Below are 8,097 nucleotides of genomic sequence, written 5' to 3' on the forward strand. Positions count from 1 at the left end.
TGGACTTCAGAGAAACCTGCAAAGACTTATATAAACTGAGGGCTGAGTGAGGAGAGCAGAACCAGAACATTGTACACAGTAACAGCCACAGTGAGTGAGGACTAATTTTGATAATAGACTTAGCCCTTCTCAGCAATGCAAGGACCTAAAACAATTCCAAAGGACACATGATGGAAAATGCCAGCCACATCCAGAGAAAGAACCATGGAGTCTGAATGCAGAGTGATGCAGACTATTTTCTTTTTTGTTTTGTTTTCTTTTTTTTTCCTTTTCATGGTTTTCCCCATTTATTATAATTCTTCTATGCAACATGACTAATGTGAAAATGTGTTTAATAGGAATGTACGTGTAGAGCCTGTATCAGATGGCAAGTCGTCCTGGGAATGGGAGGGTGAGAAAATTTAAAACTTATGGAGGTGAATGTAGAAAACTAAAAATAATTTAATAATTTGGGGGAAGAAAAGAAACAACACGTACACATTAAAAATGTACAAAATTAAGACAGTCTGATTTTCTTTATGCAGAAGGGGTGAGGGGAGGTACTAGTCCTAGGAAGACCAGGAAGGGTCTTCATACAGCAGGTGGCCATTGAGCTTAGCTTTGAAGGAAACGAAGGACTCAGAGAGGTGAGTGTGACATAGGAATGCATCTCAAGCATGGGAAATAGGTAATACAATGGCACTGAGATGAGAGATGAAGTATCCTGATTGTGGTATAGCAAGAAGGCCAGTTTGGCTGAAATGCTGAGTGTGCATGTCTTCCTGAAGCTACTCTGACGCGGATTATTTCCATTTTTTGTCATCTTTGCAGGTTTTCTGGTAACAAGGCAAAATTTTCTGGTAACAAGGCAAAAACAAAAAAAAAGTTGTTTAATCTTTCATATGATTGTTAATAGTTTGCAATTCTTTTGAAATACTCTTCATATCCTATAACCTCTTATCTATTGAGGAATAGCTCTTGGCATTATATGTGTGTGTATGTTAATTCACTATATGCCTTGGCTATCATACAATTATCAGATATTTGATAAAATATTTTCTTCATGATCAACAGTTTCCCCTTTTGTTCTAGATGTCCTTTTGTTTGTGCAAAAATTTACCAATTCTATCCAACCCAAATTGTCTTTTCTATCTTTTATGTGATCTTTATCCCGTGGTTGGTTAAAAATTCTCCCCCAGTTTAGAGTTGTGAAAGTTATTGTCTTCCATTTTCCTCCACTTTTCTTCAATGACATGAATGACCTTTTATAATTAGGTAATGTATATAATGTAACAGACAAGAATGCTAATGATTTGGGAAGAATTATTTTGTATTCTGTTACTTAACTGAAGCTATTGTAGCAACTCATTTCTTTGCTGATGCCTTGATGTTTTTAAAGGCAGCTAGGTGATACAGTGGATAAAGCGCAGGGTCAGAGTCAGGACCTGAGCTTAATAAACACAACCTAAGACACTTGCTAGCTGTGTGACCCTGGCCAAATCATTTAACCTCTGTCTGCCTCTGTTTCCTCAGCTATAAAATGGTGACAATAATAAGACCTAGGTGCTTGTTCCTTCCCTCCTTCCAAACCATCAGGTTATCTGCAAATAGACACAATTCATCTCATATTTGACAATATCTGCTATTAATGTTTTCCTCTTGACATACTGTGATCATTAACATTTCTAGAACTCTTTCAAATAATGGTAACAAAAGGGGGTATTACCTCTGTATTTTTTACAACTCTGAGATTCTATAGATGAGTAAATTGAAGCCAAGAGAGAAGAGATTTGAACAATGTTATAAAACTGTTTAGCAGCATTGCTGGCTATTTAGGGTGGGTTAGAAACCTCTTTTCTTTAATTCAAAAAGGAGAAAAAATAAGTCTTTGGTGGTAACAGTAGCATAATATAATCTCTGTTGTGATTAAGAACCACCTGGATGTTACTGAATAGAATGAAAAATTATTGTACCACAAGAAATGGCAAAATGGATTGTTCCAGAGAAAACAGAGAAAGACTAAAGAACTATTGTAGAGTTTAGCAAGCAGAAACAAGATGCCATTTTATACAATTAGGACAACAGTATAAAGAAAAATAATTTTGAAAGATTGTAGAACTCTGAGCTACAAAGCATGATTGCAAAGGACGAATGATGGAGCATGCTACCTACCCCCTGAGAGGCAGTGATGAACTTTCAAAAAGCAGAATGAGACAAACATTTTTGGACAAGGCCAATGATGGAATTTGCTTTGCCTAGAATGAGCATATACACTACAATAGTTTTTATATGTGTATTTAATGAGGAGTAGGGAGCTAGGAAGAGAATAAATACTTATAATTGTTTTTTTTGCTTTTTGGAGGGGCAATTGGGGTTAAGTGACTTGCCCAAGGTCACACAGCTAGTAAGTGTTAAGTGTCTGAGGATGGATTTGAACTCAGATCCTCCTGATTCTAGGGCTGGTGCTCTATTCACTGTGCCACATAGCTGCTCCAATTTTTTTTTTTAAAGAATAGAAAAAGGACTATTTGGATAGCTAGCATATCATCAGAAAGTTCTGATCTCAACACCTGATCACGGTAATACTTATCCAACTGGGGCCATTTTTATATGAGACAACAAAAATATTTAATAATTACAGCAGCATTTCATGTATTGAGAAGCCAAATTTCTAACGGCCTCAATCATCAAGAACTTTTGAAAAGTGAGCCTGAAAATAAAAAAAAAAAAGTCTTTGAGAAGCCAAGAGCTTTTACAAGGTACACGGGTAGAGGCATTTTACTGCACAACAAAAATTACATACAAGTCACCATTATAAAGTAACAAGACATTTTATGTGGCTCATAAAAAGACCTAAAAGGCAGTTCCTAAATAAGAATTCCACAAATGAGATAATAGACTTAAGAGGAGATAAAAAGAACTGGTTTTAAGAGGCTTATTTAAGATGAGACAGAGGTCCAAGGAAGTTAAGTGACTAGCCCAAGGTCACTCCGTTATTAAGAAGTTGAACCAGAATTTGAATTCAGGTCTCACTCCAAATCCAGTCTTCTTTCTACTGTCACATTACAGCTAGGCAACTTTCTTGGAAGAAATAAAGTTTCCCACAACATTTACTTTGGAAGGCAATATTCATTTAGATCAAGGGTAGGGAACCTGCAGCCTCTAGGTCCTCAAGTGTGGCCCTTTGAATGAATCCAAACTTCATAGAACAAATCCCATTATTAAGGGGTATGTTCTGTGATGTTTGGACTCAATCAAAGGGCTGTACTTAAGGATCTAGAGGCTGCAGGGTCCCCTGACTTGGATGACTGCTTTCTGGTCTATTGCTTTAAAAAGTTCTGTTGCTTTTTAGTTATATGTCTTAAGACACTCATAGGATGCATGTATGGAAAAGTTATCAGTTAAATGAGTGACAGCTGATTGTTAACTAGATATAGAATGAAGCACATTCCTACTTTTTGGTAATGGCTCCTGAGATATTGAAATACCCCTACCCAAATGAAGGAGACAAGTCAGAGAATAAAATCAAGTTCTCTGAGATTCAGTTCAGTTTAGAGGTCAACTCAGCACTGGAGCTGGCATCAGAAGACCCAGGTCCAAGCCCTCAACTCTGACACCAAATGAACTGTATAAGCATGGGCAAGTCACTTCATTTCTCTTCATTGTCCTCATCTATAAAATGGCGATTACTCCAATGGGTCTATGATCTCATTTATTTGGAAGTGCCCTCCAAAAGATGCAGATCTCAACCCATCCAACGCCTACCTATCCTCTGTAACTCTAGACCATACCTTCACAGAAGGTCCCCAAATAGGGTCCATCTTTCCTCTTTTTCCTGGTGAAATCCTTCTTCTCCTTCAAGCTTTAACTCAATTTCCACCTCTTCCATAAAGTTATCCTCTGTTGAAAGTCAGGCAAATTTCCCGGACAACTTTGCTCCTATTACATTCTACTTTGTATCATATTTATTTCTGTATAGTTCAAAACCGTCCTATTAGGCTGTAAATTCCTTAAGAGAAGGTATTGCTTTGTTGTACATCTTTATATACCCAATGCCTTACCACAACATATACTTGCTAAGGGTTTACTGAATTGGAGAGAGGACTACATCCAGCTCAATAAAAATGATCAAGCATGCCATCTAGTGGATGATTACGCAGGAATCTAGCAGACCATAAGGAAAGTTCAATTGCCATAAAAAAAAAGTTGTTTTAAGAATGGCTGTATAATTCATAAGCTTTAGTTCTCTGGAGCTGATTTCTCCAGAATGCTAATACACGTATGCTTATTCAGTGGCCTCCCTTGTGACCAAGAACATTTAGGGATTTCAACTCTTGGCTCCATAAATTCTAGTGGTTCCCTATTACCATATATAAACTCCTCTGTTTGGCATTTAAAGTACTTCACAACCTTGCACCAAACTACCTTCCTAGTTTCATTCTCATTATTCCCCTTCACATATTTAACATGGGGTAATCTGCCCTTCACATGGCTACCAAAATATTCTTTGTTCCCTGTGCTCAAAAATCTTCAGTAACTGTATATTCTCTAAAGGATAAAACACAAATCACTCACTTTGACATTTAAGTCCCTCCATGATCTAGTTCCAACCTATCTTTTAGCCTTATTTAAATAACCACCTGTAGCAGCAGGCACCCCAAGTGTCCTCAGGGTCGCTGCCACCACAGGTTCTTGGATCTGCTTTGATAAAGGAAAGCAACTCAAAATGGGTTAACAAGCTTACTTTAATCAGCCATAGATGTATTGTTTACCTAGTTCAGGGGAAAGAGGTCAGCACCCCGAACTTCAGAATATACAGACAGAATTATCGACAGAAACAGATCAAGTAGACAGATTTCCAAACTGTCCAACCCATCCATACCCAATCAACATCTGGGTTTTTCAAAGCCGGGGGACTCTCAACAACGGCTTCCCAGAATTCAGATCAAATCACAGAACACTTCTCAAAGTGAGCCCCAAAACAAACCTACACATCAGGGCTTATATAGCCTTCTCTTGGCTCAGAAAATGTAACAACCTTATTGACCCGCTGGCCAATCAAGAAGTATCTACTGAAAAACAAGCCTCCCACCCCACACTCCAGGTGCACTTTAGCCTAGGGGCAGGGAAGATCTTTAAATTTGCATTTCCATTACACCACCCTATCTTTCTTTACTGCAGGCAAGATCTACCCAACCTGACCAAACTAGACTTTGCTGTTCCTCAGACCCAGTCTTCCATCTCCAAAGGCTGCCATGCCTTTGTACTCTATTCCTGGAATGCCCTCTCTTCTCACCTCCATTTATTAGAATCTCCAGTTTTCTTCAAAGCTCAGCTCAAATGCTATCTCCCACATGAAGTCTCTCTTGAAGCTCCCAGATGCTAGTGCTCCTCTCCACCAAATTACCTTGTATTTACTTTGCACATACTTAAGTATGCACATGTTATCTCCTCCAATAAAGTTCCTTAATAATCAAGGCTGTTTAATTTTTGCCTTTGTATAACCAGCATCTAACATAGTGCTGAGCAAACAGTAGGTACTTTAAATGATTGTTGCTTGATTCTGTTCCTGAAATGGAGGGATCTGAACTGCAGGAAGTCTTATGGAACCCAAAAAGCTTCCCAAAAGCTTAGGTATTTTTATCCCTTAGGTTTATGTGCCCTACCTTGGAGCCTAGCACATCCCCACTGACTTGGTCCCATTTGCCAAGTCAAAGCCCTAATAAGTACAAAAAATGGTGCTAAGAGCGCTTTTAAGATGAAGAGAGCACTTCTCCCTGAGGGATAAATGAGCAAAAGGAAATAAAAATACTACAAAAAATTAAAATGTGATTTTTTTCAATTAGAAATGCTGAAAGTTGGCAACATCATGGGCCATGACTATACTATGAAAGCCAATGCTTGCACCTCCTTTACTTTCAGGTAATAATTAAAAATCTCTTGGGTATGTTGTAGAAAAAATTAAAATAAGTCATAGGAAACTGACTAGACAGAATCTTTTCTCTCTTTTCCCTAAAAAATACTTAATACTGACATTTGAATAGTTCTTGAAGGTTTGCCAAGCACTTTTACGTGCATTATTTCAATTGAGATTTGAAATAAACCTATGAGCCAAGTACTATAGATTTCATTACCCTCATTTTGCAGACAAGGAAACTGAGGCTAAGTGAATGGCCCGTAGTTACACAGCTCATTAACTGTTAGATGTGAAAGTAAAACCCAGACAAAGCTGCCTATTCGATTCAACAAATCTTTATTAAGCACCAAAAGGTGGTGAAATTAAAAGACTGATGGATCTGGAGTCAGAGATCTTGATGTGAATTCCGGTTTTGCTACTTACCCTATATGTGACCTTGGGCAATCAGTCAGTCAACAAACATTTTAAGAGGACCTACTATGTGCAGACCACGGTTCTGGACTCCTAGGATACAAAGAGAGGCAAAAGACAGTCCCTGGGTTTGAAGAAGTCCAGTTTAGTGGAGAAGACAACAAGTAAACAACCGTGTAAAAGCAGGTTGTATATGGGGTAAAATGGAAACAATTAACAGGAGGAAGGCACTAGATGCAATTAAAGACAAATCATCTGGTCTCTCCAGGTCTCAGTTTCCTGATCTAAAACGAGAGGGTTAAACTAAATGATTTCTAAACTCATCTATGACTCTGTGAACAACATGCAAAGTGTAAATCCCATTCAATGTCCCCATTGGACATTACATTGTGGAGCGGTGGTGACGTAGGATTCTCAAAGGCTATGCATATAGAATGTAAGCTGAGATGAAAGTTTTGGTGCATAGGCCTGGTGATAGACTCCAAGGAACAACTTCATGGTGGTCAGAGAAGCTCATCACCAGGCTAGTGCAGAAGAATGATGCATTTTTGGTACAGAGCCACTCTAAATGGTGTTCTGTTACACGAAGTCATAGAAGGGTGTTACCCACACTGATGAAATCATAGGTGCACGAAGAGATAGAAAACACAGTAAACTGTGACTAGTACATGTATGCAGGCAGAAGCCCAATAGTACTTGTCAGACTACCTCTCACTACTTTTTTTTTTTTAATAAAGCAATCGGGGTTAAATAACTTGCTCCAGATTACACGACCAGTTATTTTTGTGTGGGTGCCGAGTATCTGAGGCTGGAACTGATCCCAGGTCTGACGCTGGGGGCTCTTACTCACTGTGCCACCTGGCTGCCTGTAATATAATGCCAAGCAAAGGCAACTTCCCAAGGTTCAGAATACCAGCATAGGTGCTCTCCATTTTACTCAGTGACCAACCAAGAACAGAGAAGATCAAAACATGACATCATTCAAAATACAGCATTTACTAAGTGTGATTAAATAATCTCCAAGTACTACTGCACCCCAGGACCTTCCAATCATTCAATCAATTACAAAGTCCCTGTTCTAAATACTTCTCCACCCCTAGGCTATACCTTCATTTGGTCCACCACAAAACCCCTCTTCTCAAATGGAGATTAGTTTCCAAACATAGGTAAAGTACCTTCATTTGTCAAACACAGAGCACAATAAGGTCAAAAGTTCCCCACCCCTGGATCACAATTGAATCTACCCCAGAGTTACATCAAGTTTAAACACAGCACTTAATACCCAAATGGAGGTCTTTTCTTCATCTTGACAGGAGGCAAGTTCTCAGCAATCTTAGTTCCTGGGGAGACAAGGCTTAGCAAGGCCATAAGATACATTGCCAATCCCTTCATGAATTTATCCTCTGTCTGTAGAACAGTCCTAGAACCCCTGAACACATTAGCAAAGCCCTCTCCCAGGATTTCTGTAAACATACAACAAGAAAATCCTTCTTCAGGGCTTCTGAACCAACAGAAAGGTTCCCAGACCCCTGCAACAACAGCACTGTCCTTCACCAGTGGACAGTATTCACTCTGTCTGCAGGACAGTCTCCAGACCCCTGCAACAACAGCACTGTCCTTCACCAGTGGACAGTATTCACTCTCTGTCTGCAGGACAGTCTCAGGGCTTCTTAGTGAACAGCCAGGTTCCAGGACTTCTTCAACAAAAGGACTGTCTTCACCAGTGGACAAATCTGGCAAAACAACATCAAAACAGACAGACAAAGTACCAGCAAAACAGCCATGTCTCC

General features: G+C 39.1%; 2 protein-coding genes across 6 annotated transcripts in view; one reads left to right on the forward strand and one right to left on the reverse strand.

The window, feature by feature from the left end:
* The window catches only part of STXBP4 (syntaxin binding protein 4), a 244,315-nt gene that overhangs the window by 219,372 nt on the left and 16,846 nt on the right, over window positions 1-8,097 (reverse strand). The window contains exon 2 of one of the 5 annotated variants that reach the window (XM_069067473.1): window positions 6,320-6,400. The exons of the other annotated variants lie outside the window; for them this stretch is intronic. The gene's annotated coding sequence lies outside the window, so the exon portion shown is untranslated. The remainder of the gene's footprint in view (window positions 1-6,319; window positions 6,401-8,097) is intronic. 5 annotated transcript variants of the gene reach the window in all.
* COX11 (cytochrome c oxidase copper chaperone COX11) overlaps window positions 1-8,097 on the forward strand; it is a 234,639-nt gene that overhangs the window by 201,399 nt on the left and 25,143 nt on the right. The gene's annotated exons all lie outside the window — the stretch shown is intronic.

This window comes from Petaurus breviceps, unplaced genomic scaffold, assembly GCF_028583685.1.
Source record: "Petaurus breviceps papuanus isolate PSGF00001 unplaced genomic scaffold, PetGlider_PUasm1.0 90750, whole genome shotgun sequence".
NCBI classification, from domain to species: Eukaryota; Metazoa; Chordata; class Mammalia; order Diprotodontia; family Petauridae; genus Petaurus; species Petaurus breviceps.